The 17,325-nt window shown below is 38.7% G+C and overlaps 1 protein-coding gene across 3 annotated transcripts in view; it reads right to left on the bottom strand.

Annotated features, from left to right (window-relative positions):
• ARHGAP36 (Rho GTPase activating protein 36) overlaps positions 1-17,325 on the bottom strand; it is a 172,255-nt gene that overhangs the window by 123,271 nt on the left and 31,659 nt on the right. For 2 of the 3 annotated variants that reach the window (XM_007182415.3, XM_057538172.1), the window contains 2 exons: positions 14,925-15,084; positions 3,068-3,123 (listed from right to left, as the gene is read on the bottom strand). The gene's annotated coding sequence lies outside the window, so the exon portion shown is untranslated. The remainder of the gene's footprint in view (positions 1-3,067; positions 3,124-14,924; positions 15,085-17,325) is intronic. The other variant, XM_057538173.1, reaches the window with a different exon arrangement.

Below are 17,325 nucleotides of genomic sequence, written 5' to 3'. Positions count from 1 at the left end.
AGAAGTACACTGTTTGAATTTCAGACCCAGTGCCAGGCTGCTGGGGGAAATTTTTTAAATGAGGGAATTTGGGGTGTCAGTTCTTCCTATATGTAATACCAGAGCTGCTGCTTTTATCTCACCTTCTTTCACTGCTCTTCTTCAGGCTCACTTTCTCTATAACACCCCTGCTCTACCAAGAGTATGCTGCTTTTGTTATTGGCATTTACTCTCTTAAGGCCTTGGCTTCCCTGATATGTAAAGCTAACAATTCTCGCAATAACTCTACTCCCAGGCCCCATTTCAAATTGGAGGAGCATTCCTAGCAGAGTGAAGAGTTAGAGTAAAGGCCCTAAAGAGGCAGTGTGCCTGTTGTGCTCATGGAACGTCAAGGAGGCCAGTATGGCTGCAGCAGAGTAAGAGGGAGAATACAGGGAAATGAAGTTAAAGAGGTAACCAGGAGCTGGATTTTATAGAACCCTATAGACTATTTTAAGGACCCTTATCTATAGTTCTGAATGAAATAGGGAATCATAGTGAGGTTTTTGCAACAGAAAAGAAACATGATCTAACTTAGGACATAAATGCATCATCCTGTTTGCACCAAAATACAGAAACTCAAAATAAATGAAACAAAAATGGACAGAGCTGAAAGAAGAAATAGACAAATCCTTAATTAGAGTTGAGGACTTCAACCTTCTCCTATCAACAACTGGTACAATTATTAGATAAAAAATCATCAAGTATATAAAAGATCTGGAAAACAAAATCAACCAGCAGGTTCTAATTGACATGTATAGAACACTTCACCCAGCAACTGCAGAATACATACACATTTTTTTAAAGAGCCTAAAGAATATTGGCCAGGATATATCATATCTTGGTATATAAAACAAGCCTCAACAAATTTAAGAGAATTCAAATCATACAGAGCAGTGTTCACTAACCACAAGAGAATCAATCCAGAAATCAATAACCAAAAGATAACAAAAAAATACCCAAACACTTGGAAACTAAACAACACTCTTCTTAATAATCCATGGGTCAAAGAGGAAATCTAAAGGCAAATCAAAAAATACCTTGAACTGAATGGAAATGAAAATACTTCATATAAAAAATTGTGCTAAGCAGCTAAAGTGCTGAGAAAGAAATGTCTAACACTAACTGCTTACATTAGAAATAAGGGGCTTCCCTGGTGGCGCAGTGGTTGAGAATCTGCCTGCTAATGCAGGAGACACGGGTTCGAGCCCTGGTCTGGGAAGATCCCACATGCCACGGAGCAGCTGGGCCCGTGAGCCACAGCTGCTGAGCCTGCGCGTCTGGAGCCTGTGCCCCGCAACGGGAGGGGCCGCGATAGTGAAAGGCCCGCGCACCGCGATGAAGAGCGGTCCCCGCACCGCGATGAAGAGTGGCCCCCACTTGCCGCAACTAGAGAAAGCCCTCGCACGAACCGAAGACCCAGCACAGCCAAAAATAAATAAATAAATAAATAAATAAAAAATTAAAAAAAAAAAAAAAAGAAATAAGGAAATGCCTTAAATCAATAGTCTAATTTCCTACCTCAAGAAACTAGAAAAATAAAACAAATCCAAAGCAAGGAGAAGAAAGTAAATAATAAATACAAAAAGAGAAATCAATGAAATTGAAAATAAGAAAACAATAGAGAAAATCAATGAAACAAAAAGCTGTTTCTCTGAAAAGACCAATAAAATCGACAACCATTAACAAAACTGAGAAAGAAAAAAAGAGAAGGTGCAAATTACCAATATCCAGAATAAAACAGGGAACATGATTACAGTCCCTGCAAACATCAAAAGAGAATAAGGGAATACTATAAATACCTCTATACATATAAATTTGACAACTTAGATGAAATGGATCAACTACTCAAAAAACACAAACTATCAAAACCAAGTTGAAACAGGCAATCCGAATATACCTATAATTATCAAAGAAACTTAATTCATAATTTGAAACCTCCCCTCTCAGAAAAATTCTCCTACTAAACATTTAAAGAAGAATTAACACTGATTTTACACATCTCCTTCAAAAAATAGAAGGAGGAATCCTTCCCAACTCATTTTATGAAGCCAGTATTACCCTGATACCAAAAACCAGGCAAAGACAGTACAAAAAAAAAGAAAGAAAGAAAGAAAAAAAGAAAAGAAAAAGAAAACCAAAGAACAATATCTCTGATGAACCTTGATATAAAAATCCTGAACAGATTAGGAAAAGGATTTGCTTTTGTTTTCTTTTTCATTTGTCACCATTCTTGTTAGTGATTGTTTTTGATGTTTAAGTAATAGTAGATGTAATAAATTTTATTGAATAAGAAAAAAAAATCCTGAACAGAATATTAGCAAACTGAATCTAAAAATGAATAAAAGGATTATATACCAATAACAAGTGAGATTTATTCCAGGCATGCGAGGCTAGTTCAATATTTGAAAATCAAATAATATAACTCACCATGTCAATAGGCTAAAGAAGAAAAAGCATATGATTATATAAGTTAATGCATAAAAGACATTTGACACAATCCTACACCCATTCATGCTAAAAAACTCTTAGAAAAATAGGAATAGAGAGCAAATAGCCTATAGATCATTTGCGGGAGAATTGATGTGTTTACTATGTTTACTCTTCTAATTGTAGTCTTTTAATCTATGAACACAGTATGTCTCTCAATGTGATATGAGCGTGTGCTAAAGAGCATTTACAAAAAACCTACACCTAACTATACTTAATGATGAAAGACTGAATGCTTCCCTCTAAGGTCAAAAACAAGGCAAGGATATGTACTCTCACCATTCTTATCCAACATAGTACTGGAAGTCATTGCCACTGCCATTAAGGCAAGCAAAAGGAATAAAAGGCCTACAGATTAGGAAGGAAGAAATAAAACTGTCCTTATTTGCAGATGACATGGTGGCCTAAGTAGGAAATCCAAGGGAATCCATTTTTAAAACTGCTAAAACTAATAGGTAGTTCAGCAAAGTCACAGGATACAAGATCAACACACAAAAATCAATCGCACTTCTATATACTAACAATGAACATACAGAAACTGAAAATAGAAATACAATACCGCTGGCAGTCACTCCAAGGAAATGCACTTGACGAAAAATGTACGGGATCTGTATGCTGAAAATAACAAAATGATAATGAAACAAATTTTTAAAAGAGCGAAATAAATGGAGGGATATACTGTGCTCATGGATTAGAAGACTCACTACACTAAAGTCAGTTCTACCCAAAATGATTGATAGGTTTAATATAATTCTTATAAAAATCCATGTAAAGTTTTATGTAGACTTAAGAAAGCTTATTCTAAAATTTATATGGAAAGGTGCAAGCCCTAGAATAGCTAAAACAATCTTGACAAAAAAAACAAAGTGGGAGGAATAACTCTACTCAACATTATAGCTACAGCGATCAAGACTGTGTGCATTGGCAGAGGAATAGACACATAGATCAATGGAACTGAATAGAGAACTCAGAAATAGACCCACCCAAATATGCCCAACTGATTTTTGACAAAATTTCCAAAATGTTTTAATGGAGGAAGGATAAACTTGTCAACAAATGATGCTGGAGCCATTGAACATTCATAGGCCAAAAAAAAAAAAAACCAACAGCAATAACAACAAAAAAACCCTTCAATAAACCTCACACCTTGGGACTTCCCTGATGGTCTAGTGGTTGAGACTGCACGTTCCCAGTACAGGGGACCTGGGTTCGATCCCTGGTCAAGGAAGTAGATCCTGCATGCCGCAACTAAAGAAAAAGATCCCACATGCCGCAACTAAAAGATCCCGCCCGCTGCAACTGAAGATCCCACGTGCCACAACTAAGATGCAGCGCAGCTAAATAAATAATTTTTTAAAATAAATAAAAAAATAAACCTCACACCTTATCCCCCCCAAAAAAACCCCCACCAAAAACACTCAAAATGGATCATGATCAAGCACAAACACCAGTTACCAATGCCAGGAGAGAACTACAACTTCATAGAAGATAGCAAAGTTCATAACTATGTCAACCACCAGGATCTTGGTATCAGAGTCTTCAAAGAAAACACAATACAGTCAAGCAGTGGTTGGAACAACACTTTACTTACCTGGACAAGTAAGAGCAAGACTAGCTCCAATAGTGGGTGTTGGTCCCTCTCAGCAACCATGGCAGGGAAACTGGCCTACACACACCCCTCATGTCCCCGCAGGGGACAGATATAGCAATGGGGTTGGCCAGGTGCCATATGACGCACACACTTAAGCAGAAAAAAGGAGTCGTATTGAGTCTGAAACAGGGAAACATATTCCCACACAAGGCAATAAGAATGGCACAGGCTGTGAGGGTTTCTTATCTTTTGGTTAGGAAGTGTTCTAGGTCCAAGGCTCTGAGTGGGCAAGCCTGGGGAGGGGCGACAGGTCAGCAGTGACTGCTTTCCCAACAATGGACTGAAATGTAAAACTATAAAACCTTCTCTAAACATTAAGAGAGACTCTTCAGGGTCTAGAGCTAAGCAAAGATTTATTAGGCTTGACACCAAAAATGCGATCCATAAAAGGAAAAATTGATAGATTAAACTTCATCGAAATAGATAAGTTTTGCTCTGCACAGGACTCTGTTAAGAGGATGAATCAATAAGCTGCAAGGTGGGAGAAAATATTTGCAAACCATATATCTGTCAAAGGACAAGTATTGTGAGTACATAAATAACTCTCGAAACTCAACAGTTAAAACAATCAAATTAGAAGACAGGCAAAATACATGAACAGAGATTTCACTGAGGAGGATACATAAATGGTAAATAAGTACATCAAAAGATGGTCAACATCATTAGCCATTAGGGAAATGCAAAATAAATTGCAATGAAATATCACTACATACCTATCAGAATGACTAAAATTAAAAATAGTTGACAACACCAAATGCTGCCAAGGACACAGGGAAATTGGGTCACTCATATACTACTGGTAGGGATGTAAAATGGTATACTCTGGAAAACCGTTTAGTAGTTCCTCAACATGTTAAATATAGAGTTCCCAAAAGACCCTGTGTTATATAAATGAGTCAAAGATGGCCTCAGTGTATTGGCCCTATGTTGTTTATTTCTTCAAAGCAGGCCAGCACCCACTCTATCAAAAGCGCATCAGTGCCAAGCTCTAATTTTTATACAACCAGATTTTTAGCCATTTTTAGCCTGCTTTGCATATCCCACAAAACTACACCCAACATCTGTTAGCTACAGATTAAAGCCCCCAAGCCACTGTTGTCCTTCAGAGTCCTCTGACCCAGAGAGTCTACACCATACTGTTGAGCAACATTATCTAGACATGTAAGCTCTATCTCTAATCCTCATCTCCCCTTGAAATCCCTTTGCCATCCACCACTTAATAAAATAAAAAGGGAGAAATTTGGACCCAGAAACAGATGTTCACAGGAGGAAGATGATGTAAATATGGCCATGTGATGACACAGGTAGATGGGACTGATGCAGCTACAAGCCAAGGATTAATGGCCACCACCAGGAGCTAGGAGGAGACAATAAAAGGTTCTTACCAAGAAAGAGTCTCATAGGGAGCATGGCTCTGCCAACACCTTGATTTTGAACTTCTAGCCTCCAGAACTGTGAGACAATAAATTCCTGTTGTTTTAAGCCACACAGTTTGTGATACTTTGCTATGGCAGCCCTAGCAAACTAATAATCCATGGAATATCACTCAGCAATAAAAGGAAAGAACTATTGATAAACACAACAACTTGGAGAATTATGCTGAGTAAAAAAACAACAAAAAAGCCAATTCCAAAACGTTACATGCTGTGTAATTCCCTTTATATATCATTTTTTTAAATTTTATTTATTTATTTATTTATTTATTTATTTATTTATTTATGGCTGTGTTAGGTCTTCGTTTCTGTGTGAGGGCTTTCTCTAGTTGCGGCAAGCGGGGGCCACTCTTCATCGTGGTGCGCGGGCCTCTCACTATCGCGGCCTCTCTTGTTGCGGAGCACAGGCTCCAGACGCGCAGGCTCAGTAATTGTGGCTCGCAGGCCCAGTTGCTCCGCGGCATGTGGGATCTTCCCAGACCAGGGCTCGAACCCGTGTCCCCTGCATTGGCAGGCAGATTCTCAACCACTGCGCCACCAGGGAAGCCCCTATATATCATTTTTGAATGGACAACATTTTAGAAATTAAGGGCTGATTAATGGTGGCCAGGGTTTAAGGACAGGGCAGAGGAGTAGTGTGGGAGGGACGTGGGTATGTCTATAAAAGGGCAACACAAAGAATCTTTGTGGAAATGTTCTGTATCTTGACTGTGGTGGTGGAGACATGAACCTACATATGTGATAAAATTGTATAGAACTTAATACACACACACAAATAAGTACAACCAAAACTGGGAAAATCAGAATAAAATCAGTGAACTACATGCCAATATACTGGTTGTGATTTTACACTGTAGATTTGCAAAATGTTACCATCTGGAGAATTGAGCAAAGTGTCAGTGGGTCTCGCTGAATTGTTTCTTACAACTGCATGTGACCTACAATTATCTCAATAAGGTTTTTCAGTTAAAAGAAAATATCTCTTGGTTGTTAAGAACAGATTTTAAATAGAAAGAGTGACAGAAGGGAGAAAGTTAGGAAACTTTTGCAGAAATCCAGGAGAGAAATGGATGTTGGCTTCAACGAGGAGTATAGCAGTAGGGTTGAATCAGTAAGGAGATGTAGTTGGATTCTGGATATATAGTATTTTGAAGGTAGAACAGAATTTGCTGACAGATGCATGTAGGATGTGAGAGAAAGAGGAGTGTCAAGGATGACTTCAAGGTTTTAAGATGGAGAAGGCTGTAGGTGGAGAGGGTTTGGCAGTAGAGTTGGGGGAGGGGATTGAGATAGTAAAGCTAGGGGATTACATATCATCAAGGGAATAATTGTAGATAGAGAAAAGGAAAAACTAAGAACTGAGACTTCAAAGAAGGTTCTTAAAAGCAGGGAGGTGCAGAGGACCAGAATAATCTGGGACACTGGTCAAAAAAGGTATCTCAAAAAGTTTACGTTATCCAACTATGAAGGTATGGAACATCCAAGTGTGTGGATTCACAGACTAGTTGCAATTAGGAGTCTGCAGCACACAAGCTGAAGATTATTGGGCTAGGATATCTTGAGTTGGGGCATGGGCCTCATGATTTGAGTTTATGTGCCACCCAAGAAACCCAGGAGAAAAGTACCCTCCTTCCCCTACACCCACTTCTCCCAAAAAACCCTCAAATGACACAAAACAAAAACCAGCATGTCCAAAGTGGCTGATTTCAAAATCTGTAAAGAAATCCCTGAGTGGGCAGAGACTCACTGTGTAAATATTGTGAAGAATTACTTCATTCTGCCACCTGATCTTTCCACTGGGAGCTTGGCTGTTTCCCCCAGATCCAGCCTGTCAGTCTTATGGCTGATACAGACTCCAGGAGATGGGCAATCCTGGCTGCCACCCTCCCCATCACGCTTCTCACCCCATCTGTTGGCTGGTTCTTAATTCTCTGTACTGGTATTAGAAGTTCCCTCTGGGAACCCAATTAGGGCGTGCTCACCAAGCAAAACTAATGTGCCCTCTGTAGGAAGTATATACAGCAGTGTTGAACATGTTGGTTTGATGGGACTTGAAGCAGCAAACAGACAGTGTTCCATTTAGGTCTCAAATCTTTAATTATTTCAATGTAGTTTCCTTTACTTTCTTGAACATAGTTATAAAAGTTACTTTAAAGTCTTTGTCTGCTAAGGCCAACATCTGGGGCCACTCAGATACAGTTTCTATTGTCTACATTTTTGTTTCATTTTGTTTTGTTTTTGTGGGGTTTTTTTAAATTTTTGAATTATATTTTATTTTTTTATACAGCAGGTTCTTATTAGTCATCAATTTTATACACATCAGTATATACATGTCAATCCCAATCGCCCAATTCATCACACCACCACCACCACCACCCCGCGGCTTTCCCCCCTTGGTGTCCATACATTTGTTCTCTACATCTGTGTCTCAATTTCTGCCCTGCAAACTGGTTCAACTGCACCATTTTTCGAGGTTCCACATATATGCGTTAATATACGATATTTGTTTTTCTCTTTCTGACTAACTTCACTCTGTATGACAGTCTCTAGATCCATCCACGTCTCAACAAATGACCCAATTTCGTTCCTTTTTATGGCTGAGTAATATTCCATTGTATATATGTACAACATCTTCTTTATCCATTCATCTGTCAATGGGCATTTAGGTTGCTTCCATGACCTGGCTATTGTAAACAGTGCTGCAATGAGCATTGCGGTGCATGTGTCCTTTTCAAGTATGGTTATCTCTGGGTATATGCCCAGTAGTGGGATTGTTGGATCATATGGTAATTCTATTTTTAGTTTTTTAAGGAACCTTCATATTGTGCTCCATAGTGGCTGTATCAATTTACATTCCCACCAACAGTGCAAGAGGGTTCCCTTTTCTCCACACCCTCTCCAGCATTTGTTGTTTGTAGATTTTCTGATGATGCCCATTCTAACTGGTGTGAGGTGACACCTCATTGTAGTTTTGATTTGCATTTCTCTAATTAGTGATGTTGAGAAGCTTTTCATGTGCTTCTTGGCCATCTGTATAACTTCTTTGGAGAAATGTCTATTTACATCTTCAGCCCATTTTTGGATTGGGTTGTTTGGTTTTTTAATATTGACCCAAATAATATATATTTTGGAGATTAATCCTTTGTATGTTGATTCGTTTACAAATATTTTCTCACATTCTGAGGGTTCTCTTTTCGTCTTGTTTATGGTTTCCTTTGCTGTGCAAAAGCTTTGAAGTTTCATTAGGTCCCATTTGTTTATTTTTGTTTTCATTTCCATTACTCTAGGAGGTGGATCAAAAAAACATCTTGCTGTGATTTATGTCAAAGAGTGTTCTTCCTATGTTTTCCTCTAAGAGTTTTATAGTGTCCAGTCTTACATTTAGGTCTCTAATCCATTTTGAGTTTATTTTTGTGTATGGTGTTAGGGAGTGTTCTAATTTCATTCTTTTACACGTAGCTGCCCAGTTTTCCCAGCAACATTTATTGAAGAGACTGTCTTTTCTCCATTGTATATCCTTGCCTCCTTTGTCATAGATTAGTTGACCATAGGCACGTGGGTTTATCTCTGGACTTTCTATCTTGTTCCATTGATCTATGTTTCTGTTTTTGTGCCAGTACCATATTGTCTTGGTTACTGTAGCTTTATAGTATAGTCTGAAGTCAGAGAGTCTGATTCCTCCTGCTCCATTTTTGTCCCGCAAGACTGATTTGGCTATTTCGGGGTCTTTGGTGTCTCCATACAAATTTTAAGATTTTTTGTTCTAGTTCCATAAAAAATGCCATTGGTAATTTGAGAGAGATTGCATTGAATCTGTAGATTGCTTTGGGTAGTAGAGTCATTTTCACAATATTGATTCTTCCAGTCCAAGAACATGGTATATCTCTCCATCTGTTGGTGCCATCTTTAATTTCTTTCATCAGTGTCATAGTTTTCTGCATACACGTCTTTTGTCTCCCTAGGTAGGTTTATTCCTAGGTATTTTATTCTTTTTGTTGCAATGGTAAATGGGAGTGTTTCCTTAATTTCTCCTTCAGATTTTTCATCATTAGTGTATAGGAATGCCAGAGATTTCTGGGCATTAATTTTGTATCCTGCAACTTTACCAAATTCATTGATTAGCTCTAGTAGTTTTCTGGTGGCATCTTTAGGATTCTCTATGTATAGTATCATGTCATCTGCAAACAGTGACAGTTTTACTTCTTTTCCAATTTGTATTCCTTTTATTTCTTTTTCTCCTCTGATTGCCGTGGTTAGGACTTCCAAAACTATGTTGAATAATAGTGGAGAGAGTGGACATCCTTGTCTTGTTCCTGATCTTAGAGGAAATGCTTTCAGTTTTTCACTATTGAGAATGATGTTCACTGTGAGTTTGTTGTATATGGCCTTTATTATGTTGAGGTAGGTTCCCTCTATGCCCACTTTCTGGAGAGCTTTTATCATAAATGAGTGTTGAATTTTGTCAAAAGCTTTTTCTGCATCTACTGAGATGATCATATGGTTTTTATTCTTCAATTTGTTACTATTGTGTATCACATTGATTGATTTGCATATATTGAAGAATCCTTCCATCCCTGGGATAAATCCCACTTGGTCATGGTGTATGATCCTTTTAATATGTTGTTGGATTCTGTTTGCTAGTATTTTGTTGAGGATTTTTGCATCTATATTCATCAGTGGTATTGGTCTGTAATTTTCTTTTTTGTAGTACTTTTGTCTGCTTTTGGTATTAGGGTGATGGTGGCCTCATAGAATGAGTTTGGGAGTGTTCCTTCCTCTGCAATTTTTTGGAAGAGTTTGAGAAGGATGGGTGTTAGCTCTTCTCTAAATGTTTGATAGAATTCACCTGTGAAGCCATCTGGTCCTGGACTTTTGTTTGTTGGAAGATTTTTAATCACAGTTTCAATTTCATTACTTGTGATTGGTCTGTTCATATTTTCTGTTTCTTCCTGGTTCAGTCTTGGAAGGTTATACCTTACTAAGAATTTGTCCATTTCTTCCAGGTTGTCCATTTTCTTGGCATAGAGTTGCTTGTAGTAGTCTCTTAGGATGCTTTGTATTTCTGCAGTGTCTGTTGTAACTTCTCCTTTTTCATTTCTAATTTTATTGATTTGAGTCCTCTCCCTCTTTTTCTTGATGAGTCTGGCTAATGGTTTATCAATTTTGTTTATCTTCTCAAAGAACCAGTTTTTAGTTTTATTGATCTTTGCTATTGTTTTCTTTGTTTCTATTTCATTTATTTCTGCTCTGATCTTTATGATTTCTTTCCTTCTGCTAACTTTGGGTTTTGTTTGTTCTTGTTTCTCTAGTTCCTTTGGGTGTAAGGTTAGATTGTTTACTTGAGATTTTTCTTGTTTCTTGATGTAGGCTTGTATAGCTATAAACTTCCCTCTTAGAACTGCTTTTGCTGCATCCCATAGGTTTTGGATCGTCGTGTTTTCATTGTCATTTGTCTCTAGGTATTTTTTTATTTCCTCTTTGGTTTCTTCAGTGATCTCTTGGTTATTTAGTAACGTATTGTTTAGCCTCCATGTGTTTGTGTTTTTCACGTTTTTTGCCCTGTAATTCATTTCTAATCTCATAGCATTGTGGTTGGAAAAGAGGCTTGATATGATTTCAATTTTCTTAAATTTACTGAGGCTTGATTTGTGACCCAAGATGTGATCTATCCTGGAGAATGTTCCATGTCCACTTGAGAAGAAAGTGTAATCTGCTGTTTTTGAATGGAATGTCCAATAAATATCAATTAAATCTATCTGGTCTATTGTGTCATTTAAAGCTTCTCTTTCCTTATTTATTTTCATTTTGGATGATCTGTCCGTTGGTGTAAGTGAGGCGTTAAAGTCCCCCACTATTATTGTGTTACTGTCGATTTCCTCTTTTATAGCTGTTAGCAGTTGCCTTATGTATTGAGGTGCTCCTATGTTGGGGGCATATATATTTATAATTGTTATATCTTCTTCTTGGATTGATCCCCTGATCATTATGTAGTGTCCTTCCTTGTTTCTTGTAACATTCTTTATTTTAAAGTCTATTTTATCTGATATGAGGATTGCTACTCCAGCTTTCTTTTGATTTCCATGTGCATGGAATATCTTTTTCCATCCCCTCATTTTCAGTCTGTATCTGTCCCTAGGTCTAAAGTGGGTCTCTTGTAGACAGCATATATATGGGTCTTGTTTTTGTATCCATTCAGCAAGCCTCTGTCTTTTGGTTTGAGCACTTAATCCATTCATGTTTAAGGTAATTATCGATATGTATGTTCCTATTACCATTTTTTTAATTGTTTTGGGTTTGTTTTTGTAGGTCCTTTTCTTCTCTTGTGTTTCTCACTTAGAGAAGTTTCTTTAGCATTTGTTGTAGAGCTGGTTTGGTGGTGCTGAATTCTCTTAGCTTTTGCTTGTCTGTAAAGCTTTTGATTTTTCCATCAAATCGGAATGCGATCCTTGCTGGGTAGAGTAATCTTGGTTGTAGGTTCTTCCCTTTCATCACTTTAAGTATATCATTCCACTCCCTTCTAGCTTGTAGAGTTTCTGCTGAGAAATCAGCTGTTAACCTTATGGGAGTTCCCTTGCATGTTATTTGTCATTTTTCCCTTGCTGCTTTTAATAATTTTTCTTTGTCTTTAATTTTTGCCAATTTGATTACTATGTGTCTCGGCATGTTTCTCCTTGGGTTTATCCTGTATGGGACTCTCTGCGCTTCCTGGACTTGGGTGGCTATTTCCTTTCCCATGTTAGGGAATTTTTCGACTATAATCTCTTCAAATATTTTCTCGGGTCCTTTCTCTCTCTCTTCTCCTTCTGGGACCCCTATAATGTGAATGTTGTTGCATTTAATGTTGTCCCAGAGGTCTCTTAGGCTGTCTTCATTTCTTTTCATTCTTTTTTCTTTATTCTATTCTGCAGCAGTGAATTCCACCATTCTGTCTTCCAGGTCACTTATCCATTCTTCTGCCTCAGTTATTCTGCTATTGATTCCTTCTAGTGTAGTTTTCATTTCAGTTATTGTATTGTTCATCTCTGTTTGTTTGTTCTTTAATTCTTCCAGGTCTTTGTTGAACATTTCTTGCATCTTCTCGATCTTTGCCTCCACTCTTTTTCCGAGGTCCTGGATCATCTTCACTATCATTATTCTGAATTCTTTTTCTGGAAGGTTGCCTATCTCCACTTCATTTAGTTGTTTTTCTGGGGTTTTATCTTGTTCCTTCATCTGGTACATAGCTCTCTGCCTTTTCATCTTGTCTATCTTTCTGTGAATGTGGTTTTTGTTCCACAGGCTGCAGGACTGTAGTTCTTCGTGCTTGTCTGTCTACATTTTTTTTCTGTATATGGGTCACAGTTTTCTGTTTCTTTGTATATATAATAATTTTTTTTGTTGAAAACTGGGCATTTTAGAGACTATTGTAGCAACTCTAAAATTAATCTCCTTCTGGGGCTTGTTGCTGTTTGTTTGTTTATTTGTTTATTTAGTGACTTGGCTGGAGTAATTCTGAGAAGTTATTTCCCCTGTATTGGATAGCCTCAAATGTTTCTGCTGAGATTTTTTTTTCCATTTTTATTTTTAAGTCTGGCTTCCTAGGGGTTGCTCTTGAGTCAGCATCACTTAGTGGTTAAGCCATCAATTAGTCAAAAGTTGTGCATAAGCCCCTAGATCCAGTGAAGTTTTCATCCTTTACTGTTTGATCTGTGTGTGGCTTGGAGACTGCTTTCACAGTTCGGGGGAAAACCAGTCAGTCAGGGACTTCTTTTTTGGAAGCACTTTCTCTAGTCATCCCTAAGAAAGTGCAGCCTTGAGAATAGAGAAGTCTTCCAGACCACAGGGGATGAGTGTGATCTTAGCAGGACTCTCTTAGACTATCTCTTTCCCTGATATACCTGTAAAATTTATGTCTGGTCTCCTTCTATTGGTACCACCAAGCTGTTACCCTCCTCTGATTGCTAGCCACTGTGAGTTTTATAGTGTTAAACAACACCCTAGGGGCATGAATTCCTCCACTCTCTGATCCAAATGAAGTCTACTCTCTTTGGCTGGGCCAGATCTGCCAGTCTTTGCAGTTTGTCCCACGACTCCTCTCTGGGAGAACCTCAGTGTTATGACATACAAGGATTTGGGGGACACTGTTTTTCAATGATAATCCACCCAGATCCTCCCTATAGAGCAGGTGCTATGATTTGATGAAAGAGGCACCACCAACTGGTTGCTGTCGTTCACCCCATATAGATTTCTGCAGCACAGAGATGGGAGACATTGGATATTCACCAGATTCCACCACCTTTCCAGTATAGATGTTCCAGACCAGGAAACTGGGGAAGATACAGGTTGTTTACGAGGCTGTATCTGAGTTAGTCCAGTCTGCCCAGTGTGGCTGGAGTAGTTTTTCTACAGATGGAACTGAGGGAGGGATGGGTACAGCTCAGCTGCCATGGCCTGCCACTGTTCTTGCAAGTTTCAATCAAATTTGTTGAATCAGTGTCTCTCAATTTTGTGTAAACCTGTTGGTCAATCTCCAGAGACTTTAAAAGGTTTTCTTTGATAATTTTGACCAGTTTAATAGATGTTCTCTGGAGGAGAGGATTCCCTCACACCAGAAAGGGGATTGTGTGAACTTTTTCTCTAAGCCTGAGATCAAAACCATAGCTGCAGATGATTGACAACCAGAACCAAGGCTGGGTAAGTAGTTGGGTGAGAAAATAAAACCACCATCATTATGACACATGCAAAATATTTATGCTATAGCCATCCTTGAACTGAGTTTAGGCCTGTTTTATCTTCATAGATGTTACAAATGTTTATGTTTATATAACCAACAATAGACTCATAATCTGTCAGACTTGCATAGCACCTGCCTCTGGGAAGCATGATGCTTTCTTTGGGTTCATTCTGCCACCCTTACTACAGCCAGCAAGTGTACATGCTGACACAGTACAAGTCAGCACTAGGAGGAGGAAAAGCCCTTGGAGTTTCCCCTAGTCTAATGGAACAGACAAGACACACATCAAAAAAACAAAAACAAACAAACAAAAAAACCCCACTTTGCATGGAAGAGGTGAAGGAGGCGACACAGTAAGGCAAAAAATGAGGCCAAATCCTAGTTTGACCTTTTAAAACTTTGTGGCCTTGGGCAAGACATTTAACCCCACAATTTCTCCACCTTGTTCTCATCTTTAAAATGGGGATATTGCTGCTTATTTCACAGGGTCCCTAAAATAATTGAATAACCTACCCCCTGCTTAACTCCTAAACCTATCTCAGAGCTAACAACCCTTTTTGCTTGATTCACTCAAGCCACACTGATATCTTTATGTTTCTTGAAAGTACCAAGTCCTTACCTGCTTTGGGGTCTTTGCACAGTATATTCTCTCTGTCTGAAGCGGATTTTCTTTTTTCTGAAGTGGATTTTTACCAAGTCTTCATAAGACCAGCTCTCCTCTCATTTAGGTCACAGCTTAAACAACACCTCCACAGAGTGGTCTACCCCGACAATGAAATCTAAAACAAAACAAAACAAAACCAAAAAATCCCTGGCTGCTTCCCACTCCAGTCACTTTACTGCATTATTTTATTTCCTTCATAATGCTTACAAATACCTGAACATAGAAGCAATATACTTAGTGGCATAGTGCCAAATTGCCTGGGTTTGGATCCTGGCTCTACCACTTTCTAGCTCTGTGAGTTTGGGCAAGTTATTTAATCACTCTGAGCCTCAGTTTATTCATCTGTAAAATAGGAATAATAATAGAATCTACCTTACACTGTTGCTGTGAGGACTAGATGAGTTAATACAGGTAAAATGTTCAGCACAGTATCTGGCATTTGGTAAGACTGTCTCTCAATGTTAACAATTTTGGTAGCCAGCCTCCAAAGTGGCTCTCCAATGCTCCCCACCTCCTGGTATTCAGAGGAGGGTTTGTCTGTGTGATAAGGCAGAAGTGATGGTGTGTCAATTCTGAGATTAGGTTATAAAAGATCTCATCTTCCATCTTGGACACTCTCACTCAGTTCTGCTCTCTGTCTCTCTCAGATCACTCGCTCTGGGAGAAGGAAACAACCTGCCATGTCAAATAGCCTCATAGAGAATTCCACGGGGCATGACAAAACATAGAGAACTCTGGTCAACAGCTGGAGAGGAATTGAGGCCTTCCCACAAATACATGAGCAAGCTTGGTGACAAATTCTCAATCTCTCGTTGACAACTTGACGGCAATCTTATGAAAGATCCTGAACCAGAACTATCCAGTTAAGTCTCTCTTGGATTCCTGACTCTCAGAAACCATATGAAATAATATGTGTTGCTTTAAGTCATTAAGTTTTAGAGTAATTTGTTATGTAACAATAGTTAACTAATGTAGCTATTAAATTATCTTGTAGGTCTACCTGATTATTATCAGTCCTCTCTTCTCTATTCTATCCCCAGACCCTTTCAGTGGGCTGCTGAGTTTAGAGTGAGCACAAGCATTTTATGTGGTGAGTAAACTTCAACATTTCACGAGAGGGTTTGAATAGCCCTTGTTTTGTTATTACTATACTGTTTCTGGTGTCATGGAAAGAGCACTGGGCTAGGAATGGAAAGTACTTTTACTAGATACCTGAGTGGTCTTGGATGAGTTATTTCACACCTCTGAATATTCTTATCTCTCACATGGGGAAAATAATACCTGCCATACACACCTGTAAGGGTAGTTACAAAGATGAAATGAAATAATTGATGGGAAACCCAATAAAAGAATAAGCAGTGTCAGGACAATATCAAATGCCCTCTAACAATTGCTGTTGTTGCTGTTGTTGTTGTTGTTGTTCATAGCTAGGGGGAAAACATCTTCTGAATTTAAAAAAAATTATTATAAATTTCTACAGTGATATGTGGAATTAAAGACTCTTAGGTAGTTATATTATACCAGTGTGTTTCATTCAGCCTCCAATATCGCAGTTCCTTAAGTAGCAATCTTTCTGTCAAAGCAAAGATTTTCCCCTAACGAACCAAGACATCATTTTCTTTCAAGGATTGTAATTTCCCCCCACCCCATCATATTAATTCCCTTCACTCTTAAGGATTTTACAATTCCTTCTTGCCAGGAAACAGCTCAGTATTGAAATAGTTCCCTCACCTTTTGAGCAATTTCCTCTTTTTTTAATAAATTTATTTATATTTTATTTTTGGCTGCATTGGGTCTTTGTTGCTGTGTGTGGGCTTTCTCTAGCTGCGGGGATCGGGGGCTACTCTTTGTTGCAGTGTGCAGGCTTCTCATTGCGGTGGCTTCTCTTGTTGCAGAGCACGGGCTCTAGGCGCACAGGCTTCAGTAGTTGCGGCTCACGGGCTCAGTAGTTGTGGCACACGGGCTCAGTAGTTGTGGCTCGTGGGCTCTAGAGCGCAGGCTCGGTAGTTGTGGCGCACGAGCTTAGTTGCTCCGCGGCATGTGGGATCTTCCCAGACCAGGGCTCGAACTCGTGTCCCCTGCATTGGCAGGCGGATTCTTAACCACTGCGCAACCGGGGAAGCCCCAGCAACTTCCTCTTTGAGCAAATAACTGCTCAAATAATAATGGCCCAAATAATAACTGCCCAAATAAATCCAAATAACTGTAAATAATTTGGAATTGACACTTTTCTTTAATGCCCTGGGGGCCTCATTCACAGGCCTGCTGAGTGATGCTCTTCCATTAAAGTACACGCTTTAGGGACCGATTGAATAACCTATTTCTATCCACACAAGAAAAATTATGCAGCTGTAAA

The sequence above is a fragment of the Balaenoptera acutorostrata genome, chromosome X (genome assembly GCF_949987535.1).
Source record: "Balaenoptera acutorostrata chromosome X, mBalAcu1.1, whole genome shotgun sequence".
In the NCBI taxonomy this organism is placed as follows: Eukaryota; Metazoa; Chordata; class Mammalia; order Artiodactyla; family Balaenopteridae; genus Balaenoptera; species Balaenoptera acutorostrata.
The sequence above is the reverse complement of the archived record's forward strand: the minus strand, read 5'-3'. Positions and strand labels throughout refer to the sequence as shown.